The 7,139-nt window shown below is 36.2% G+C and overlaps 1 protein-coding gene and 1 long non-coding RNA gene across 4 annotated transcripts in view; one reads left to right on the top strand and one right to left on the bottom strand.

The window, feature by feature from the left end:
• LOC128248394 (uncharacterized) overlaps positions 1-7,139 on the bottom strand; it is a 131,933-nt gene that overhangs the window by 76,667 nt on the left and 48,127 nt on the right. The window lies entirely within an intron of this gene.
• The window catches only part of LOC128248395 (uncharacterized), a 105,730-nt gene continuing 100,472 nt past the window's right edge, over positions 1,882-7,139 (top strand). The window contains exon 1 of the long non-coding RNA XR_008264643.1: positions 1,882-5,168. This is a non-coding gene — a long non-coding RNA (uncharacterized LOC128248395). The remainder of the gene's footprint in view (positions 5,169-7,139) is intronic.

The following is a 7,139-nucleotide window of genomic DNA, read 5'->3' as shown; positions in this document are numbered from 1 at the left end:
TATATATATATATATATATATATACTCTTCTTTTTCAGACTGGAGCGAACACGTTACAATGAAGTAGAGAAATTTGAAAAGACAACACGAAACCGGTTATTTCTCAAAATATAATGTTTATATACCAAAAAGATATTATAACATTTTTCTAACATTTTTCTGACATAATTTAAATATATACTTTAAGTTTTTTCACTCTTATTATCTTTTATACATCCAACCACGTGCTTTCACATACCAACTTTCTCACCTATATATATATATAGATAGATAGATAGATACATACATACATACGTACATATATATAACTTAGTTATAAGCATTTCTATAGAATCAAGGCACATTAACACGTGTAAGACGCCAGAAAATGGCTAGGTAAAACCACATAGAGCTCATGGTGAAATAAATCAACATTCAAGTGCTAGAACGATACGCCATTAGTGTTTACTACTTTTACATTCATGCACACACGCACACGCATGCACACGTGCACACACCCACCTACATTACATAACTGGCTTCCTCACAGTTTCCGTTTTACAAATTTACTCCACCAGACAATGGTCAGCCTAGAGTTACAGTGAAATACTTGTTGCAGTGCAGTGGGACCGAACCCAAAACCACCTGCCTGCAAAGCGAGCATCTTAACCACACCGGCCACACTTGCGTTTAAGATATTTGTTTGTTTCCCTTTTTATTCTGAATCGGCAGAAATTTCCGAAGCCAGCTTGGAAACATCAAAGATTCAAAGGTATTTTTTGTTGTTGTTTTTCTTTTTTATGTAAGAAATTATTGTAATAAAAAGGATGTTAATGTTCTTTATTATCACTTATATTCTGAATATAAGTTATAACAAAAAGAGATCTAATATCGGACAATCGTTATATAAATATTGAAATTTGTATTGGATTCTTATCTAAGAAATACGACCCATACGTATATTGCGAGATAACATTTTGATATTCATCCCAAGATGGATGAGGAAACATCAAATGATTGTATTTCCAGCTTGTTATCATTATTATTTCGGTTTTCTTTTCTTTTTCGGCTTATCTTTACATCTAAAATAACAACCTTCTTTATATATTGCTTAAGCAAACTGGCCGATGTTTTTCTCATATTTTTGCACTCATCCAAAAGTCGACCGAATTCGTAATAGTAAATGAATGTGGAGTCATGTACATATTGTAGACATTTCCTTTCATTTGCTATACAGATTTTTCATTCGTGATGTTTCTCCTACGCTTTCGTTTGTTACATTGCCACAGGGATTGTTCTAAATACTTTTCAATCCGTTCAGTTTGCCCCTACTTTCTTTGATCAACGTGGTTGATCTTTCCTTGATTTCGTTGTAAGACAAATAAGACTACGAGTTTAATTGCTTCAGAGACATGCATGGTTTTTTGTGCGTGTCTGTACCCCTCACCTACCTACACACACACACACACTTAGAGTACCAGATAAAACAAAATATATTGTGATTTTTGGTTACGTTCAGAGTTCAAATCCCACCCATATCCACCTTCCGTTTCACTTTTACTAGGTCAATGAATGAATGAATCAAGTACAGTGTACTTTCGTTAAAATCGTTTTAGTAAGGGAGAAAGGTGTCCATTTTAAACGAATATTCGATTTAATAGATGCTAAGAGGTAACCGTATACGAATATAATATTGAAATTACATGCGTTATAGTGTATAGGATATTGAAATTATAACACTGCACGCTGACCACAATAAACAATAACAGAATTGCAAAAATACTACAAATATTAAAATTGGTAGGAGAGTATTGTAGTTCGCTTGAAGCATTGTGTATTGTTTGTAAAGAATAAAAAGTTTTGAATGGTACAACAATGCACTAAAATACAAAAAATGGACTATACACCCGTTGTAATTTAGTTATAGTTATCTATAGTCCGATGATATTTCGGAATACAATTCCTTCTTCAGATATTCTTAGATGGAGTCGCTGCTATAATCTGTTTTCCAACGGCTTTTTTTTTTCTTTTTTCGGTAGCGTCTCAGTAGTGGTCTCACGAAGCGCCTTCCGGAATTCCTCATGAGAAGTGCGTGAGGTCGGCTATGTCTCAATCTCGTGTGTGTTGAAAATTGGTATTAGATTCTTATCGATATAAAGCATATGAATATTTCATAAACTCATTACTGTATGTAAAATTTTTTTTAAATTAAAAAGAAATTTTAATGTTGATACTGTAAATAGATAATCTCATTTTTGTAGGAGATAACAGATGAGGCTGATGTAGCGTGAGAATGGAGATAGAAGTCATTTATGTGGTAGCAGAGCTATGAAACTCCATTGAGGCTGGCCTCCCACTTGTAGAAGGCTGACGTGGTTGAAGAGGAGCTGAGATCGTTGCCGCTGAGTCATCAAATATTGTCAGCAAGCTTAACAACTGCAACATCGCTGCTAAAAGAGCTGTCGAGTTTCAGTTGTATATCCTCCTGGTGATTCTTTTGAAATAAGATCAAAGACAATGTGAGTATTACAGAATATTGGTTTCTTTTGACAAGTCAAAAGTACAAAATAACGCAGTCAAAGAATTCCTTTGTAAAAGAAAGCATGAATTTCTTGGGCCAACGTCGCCTCCGTGGCACGTGAAAAGACATTCGTGCGAGATCGTTGCCAGTGCCACTGGACTGGCTCCTGTGCAGGTGGCATGTAAAAAGTACCATCCAAACGAGATCGATGCCAAGACTGCCTGACTAGCTCTTGTGCTGGTGGCACATAAAAAGCACCCACTACACTCTCGGAGTGGTTGGCGTTAGGAAGGGCATTCAGCTGTAGAAATTCTGCCAGATCAGATTGGAACTTGGTGTCGCCTCCTGGTCCACCAGTCCTCAGTCAAATCGTCCAACCCATGCTAGCATGGAAAGCGGACGTTAAACGATGATGATGATAATGATGATCATTCTCAGTATCTCTGTAGTTACCAACAAGAACACTCTCTGCTATGTCTCCTATTAATACTCGACATCCAGGGTCCCCCTCTACGTCTTCTCGCCAGATTCTGATGTCGTCTTCATTTATATCTCTCTCGCTTACAACTTGAAGTATTAAAATGAAGATTTCGTGCCTCAAATTCTTTAAAATCACCTTGATAAGAAATATCTTTATTCCTAATATCTTTATTCTAAGAGTGGTGATCCCTTCAATTGTAGGTGTGATGTTATGCCATGAGGCCCACATCTGCATTTGCAAAAATGTTTATTTAGCATGAGGTGTGCAGGGTTTTATTTTTAACAACTTAGCTATTTTTGAGTAATAACCATCAATACAATTCAGTTTTACCCCATTTTCCCAGTAGAGAGTTAAAATTTCATTGTTAATTAAGTCAGTTGATATCTTTTACGTGATTCGATTCCCTAGGATGGTGTACTACGCGCTTCACTATGCATAATTTTATTACCATTTCTATGGCGATTATTAAATACCCATCACTAACCACGGAATTGTCGATACCCATATGTTTAACATGTTTGGGTGCAGTACTTTGAATTTCTGCATCATAAACATTGTTACCACAGAATCGTCGAAGACGCGGTGACGAAGTGAAAAAAATCATTTTATCTCTGCCTTTGCAACGGTTCGTATCTTTCGTAACTTTCAAACGCTTCTTTTCACTAGTAGAAGATTGAGAATTTGCATCAAAATTGTATTTTCAAGAAAATGCAGTGAATCTATCAACACTTCTTTTAAACACCAATCTTTTCACAAACTGTTTCAATCGAAGCACGATTCTCTAATTTCCTAATAACATCGACTTTTTTGTTCACTGATAAGATCACGCATGCTTAATCTTTTTTTTTTTTAAATTTTCATTGATGTCATGATGCAAAACACGAGGACCAAATGAGCCTTATCACTGAAATATTAACGAAAATTACAGGGCAACTTAACACTGTTTATTTTTCGATACATGGTCAGTTGGGGACACATTCTATCGAGGGAGCTCTAAAATGGATTCAATGTAACCAACTACAACCTAGAAGAAAATGTTTCACCATGGAACTAGTTTAATGACTAACACTAAGAAAAGAATAAAACTATGTATGTGTGTGTGTGTGTAAATGTTTTGTAAAAAAAAATACTTGCTACAGTGACAATAATTAAAGAAAGATTTAATTTGCAACTACGCGGCACAGCCATGGGGACGAAAGTCACATCGCCATTTGCAACATCAGTTATGGAATGTCTGGACGAAAAATCTAGATTTACTTTTGATTAACATTTCCAATGCTATTTAATTGGGAAATGGAAAAGTTTCTTAGATGACTGCTTCATATTTTGGAATTAAAAAAGTAAGGTGGGGCGTGGCTTGCAAGATTCCTTAAATTCATAAACAGTATTCATGAATCGATTCAGTACACTAAGGAAATGAATGAAAAGGAACTCCCCTTTCTGGACATTCTAATAATTAAGGAAAATGATAAAGTTACAACGATCTCTGCTGCAAGAACACAGACACAACCATAATTAGATTTTAGATTTTGTCACCCTTCCCACACGAAAAGGAATATACAATTCAGTGTTGCAAGACGTATATGTTCAATATTTACAGACACAAAAAGGCGAGAGAAACGATTGGTAAAGCGAAACACGTTCCTTAAAAAACAAAAATATCTTAATAGCCTAATACATAATGTTATGACCAGAGTGAAAGTAATCTCAAAACCAGCCAACCAGAGAAACATTCACACAGAGGTCGGAAACAAAAATACAAATATTCCATTTGTAGTCGTCCATAATCCTTGGGAACACAACATTCTACATTCGGCCAAAAGATATCTCCCAATTCAACATCAGCCATCGAATTTCCGACAAATAGTTTTAAAAAATCCCAGGTCATCAACAGCTGCAGACAACCACCAAATTCACAACGGGAAAGAACTAATGAGGGTAACAATCTGTTGAGACCCTCGATGAGAAGCATGTGAAATAATTGAACAAGGAACAACCAAAAGATTCAAGAAAGGGAAGGAATTAATTGAAAGTGAATGCAAACATGATTTGCGAAACAAGAGATCTCATCTACTGCATCACATGCCCACAATGCAATGAGAAATACATTGGAGAAACAAGAACAAAACTGACTAGCCGTGTGAACGTGCACCAACAGCAAGTTAAAGAGTCATCTTTAGAAATATTGTAAGTAGTAAACATCCGTATATTTGTGCAAATGGAATATTCAAAATATATCCTTTCTACAAAATAAAAAAAACCCAAAATGATCAACTGCGAAAGGGAAAGAAAAATACTCCATAATAATTCTAAATCCGAAACTAAACAGGAAATAGGCAACACCTTTTGTAAAAACAACTTCCTCTACAAGCATTAGCCCAGAACACATGTTTTTGAAAAGTTGAACAGCGAAAGCATGTAAAAAAAAAACAAAAAAAAAACGCACTATACGTAAAAGGTTTGAGACATTTAGTTCCCTAGATATATATATTTTTAAATAGTTAATAACTTAAAGATTTTTCTTTTAAAAATATGTGTATGTATGTGTGTCACGGTATCACGCTACCGACCAGGCTATCCCATGTTGCTATATATCGTTGGTCACGATGTGTTTTGACTTGTTTTAGCTTTCGAATGGCCACACCGCGCTGGCTAAGCGAGTAGGCCAAGATCCCCCCCACCCTCGATCGGAAGGCTTTTCCGGCAGACGATCGTCGTATTTACGGCTGAGTGAACTGGAGCAATGTGAAATGAAGTGTTTTGCTCAAGAACAAAATGCACCGCTCGGTTCGGGAATCGAACACACGATAGCTAAATCGTGAATGCAACATCCTAACTACTCGGCCACTGCAGTGTCTATGTTGATAGCTGTGGTGTTGTCAATTCTAAAACTTAGATTTTATATCATGGTGGAAATCATTCCATCACGTCTTTCTGATGTTTGTAAAAGTGTTGTTGAGAACGTTGATGTTCGTAGAGTGGTATCAAGGATGTCGTATAACGAGGCAGTAGTAACTTTCATTCAGATGTATGGGACAAATGTCGAAAGCGAGGCGGAGTGGGATAAAGTCTGATGTGGGATACAGTCTGATTTGATTAGTACTATAAGGTAATTAGAACCACATACGACCGCGTAAAACGATGTGGGCGATATAATGACGCGAATAATGTAGCGTAAGCTGGATTGAAGTTACATAGATATAATGATGCGATGTAATATAGATATATAATGATGCGGTCGAAGTTGGATTTAAGTTATACAGATATAAAAAAGAGGACGTTGAAGCGTTTAAAAAAAATCTGTAATTTTACGTCTGTCGTTTTCTGTGGAAATAATTGTCGGTTTTCTAAAGTTTTCTAAGGTTAGTTATTTTGTTATTTCTTCTTTTTTCCTTCCTTCCTTCTTTCTTTCTTTCTTTTTTTCTTTTAGTTATATTTCGGTTTTGTGTGGTTTTGGTATTTTTTAAACTTCTATCGTTATAAGAATGGCAGACGCATAGTTGTGTACTGGTAACTTCTATATATATCAAAGAATATCCACAATTCTACACACACGCGCGCGCACACACGAATTCACACACGCACACAAATTCACACACACGCTCACATACACAGATTCACATACACACGCATACACACGCACACACACACACGACATATATGCGTACACACATGCACATACACGCATACACACACACACACATTCACAAACAAAACAACACCACACACGTCCAAGTAAATAATTAGCCGCAGAGAAAACTAGCAACAGTTTACACAAACTCCGCTGATTAAAAATCCTTGCATCTTATGCTATGAGCGAATTCTTTTACTCTTTTATTTGTTTAGGTCATTTGACAGCAGCCATGCTGGAGCACTGCCTTTAGTCGAGCAAATCGACCCCAGGACTTATTCTTTGTAAACCTAGTACTTATTCTATCGGTTCCTTTCGCCGAACCGCTAGATAACAGAGACGTAAACACTTCAGCACCGATTGTCAAGCGATGGTGGGGAAACAGACACACAAATGCATACATACATACATACATACATACATACATACATACATACATAAAATACAAAATGGGACAAAAACGCAAAACATCCAGACAGTTAGGTGATACAAAAAAGGGACAACAAAACATCCAGATAGACGAGACA

Source organism: Octopus bimaculoides, chromosome 7, assembly GCF_001194135.2.
Source record: "Octopus bimaculoides isolate UCB-OBI-ISO-001 chromosome 7, ASM119413v2, whole genome shotgun sequence".
Lineage (NCBI taxonomy): Eukaryota > Metazoa > Mollusca > Cephalopoda > Octopoda > Octopodidae > Octopus > Octopus bimaculoides.
Note: the sequence above shows the minus strand (reverse complement) of the source record. Positions and strands in the feature narration are given on the sequence as shown.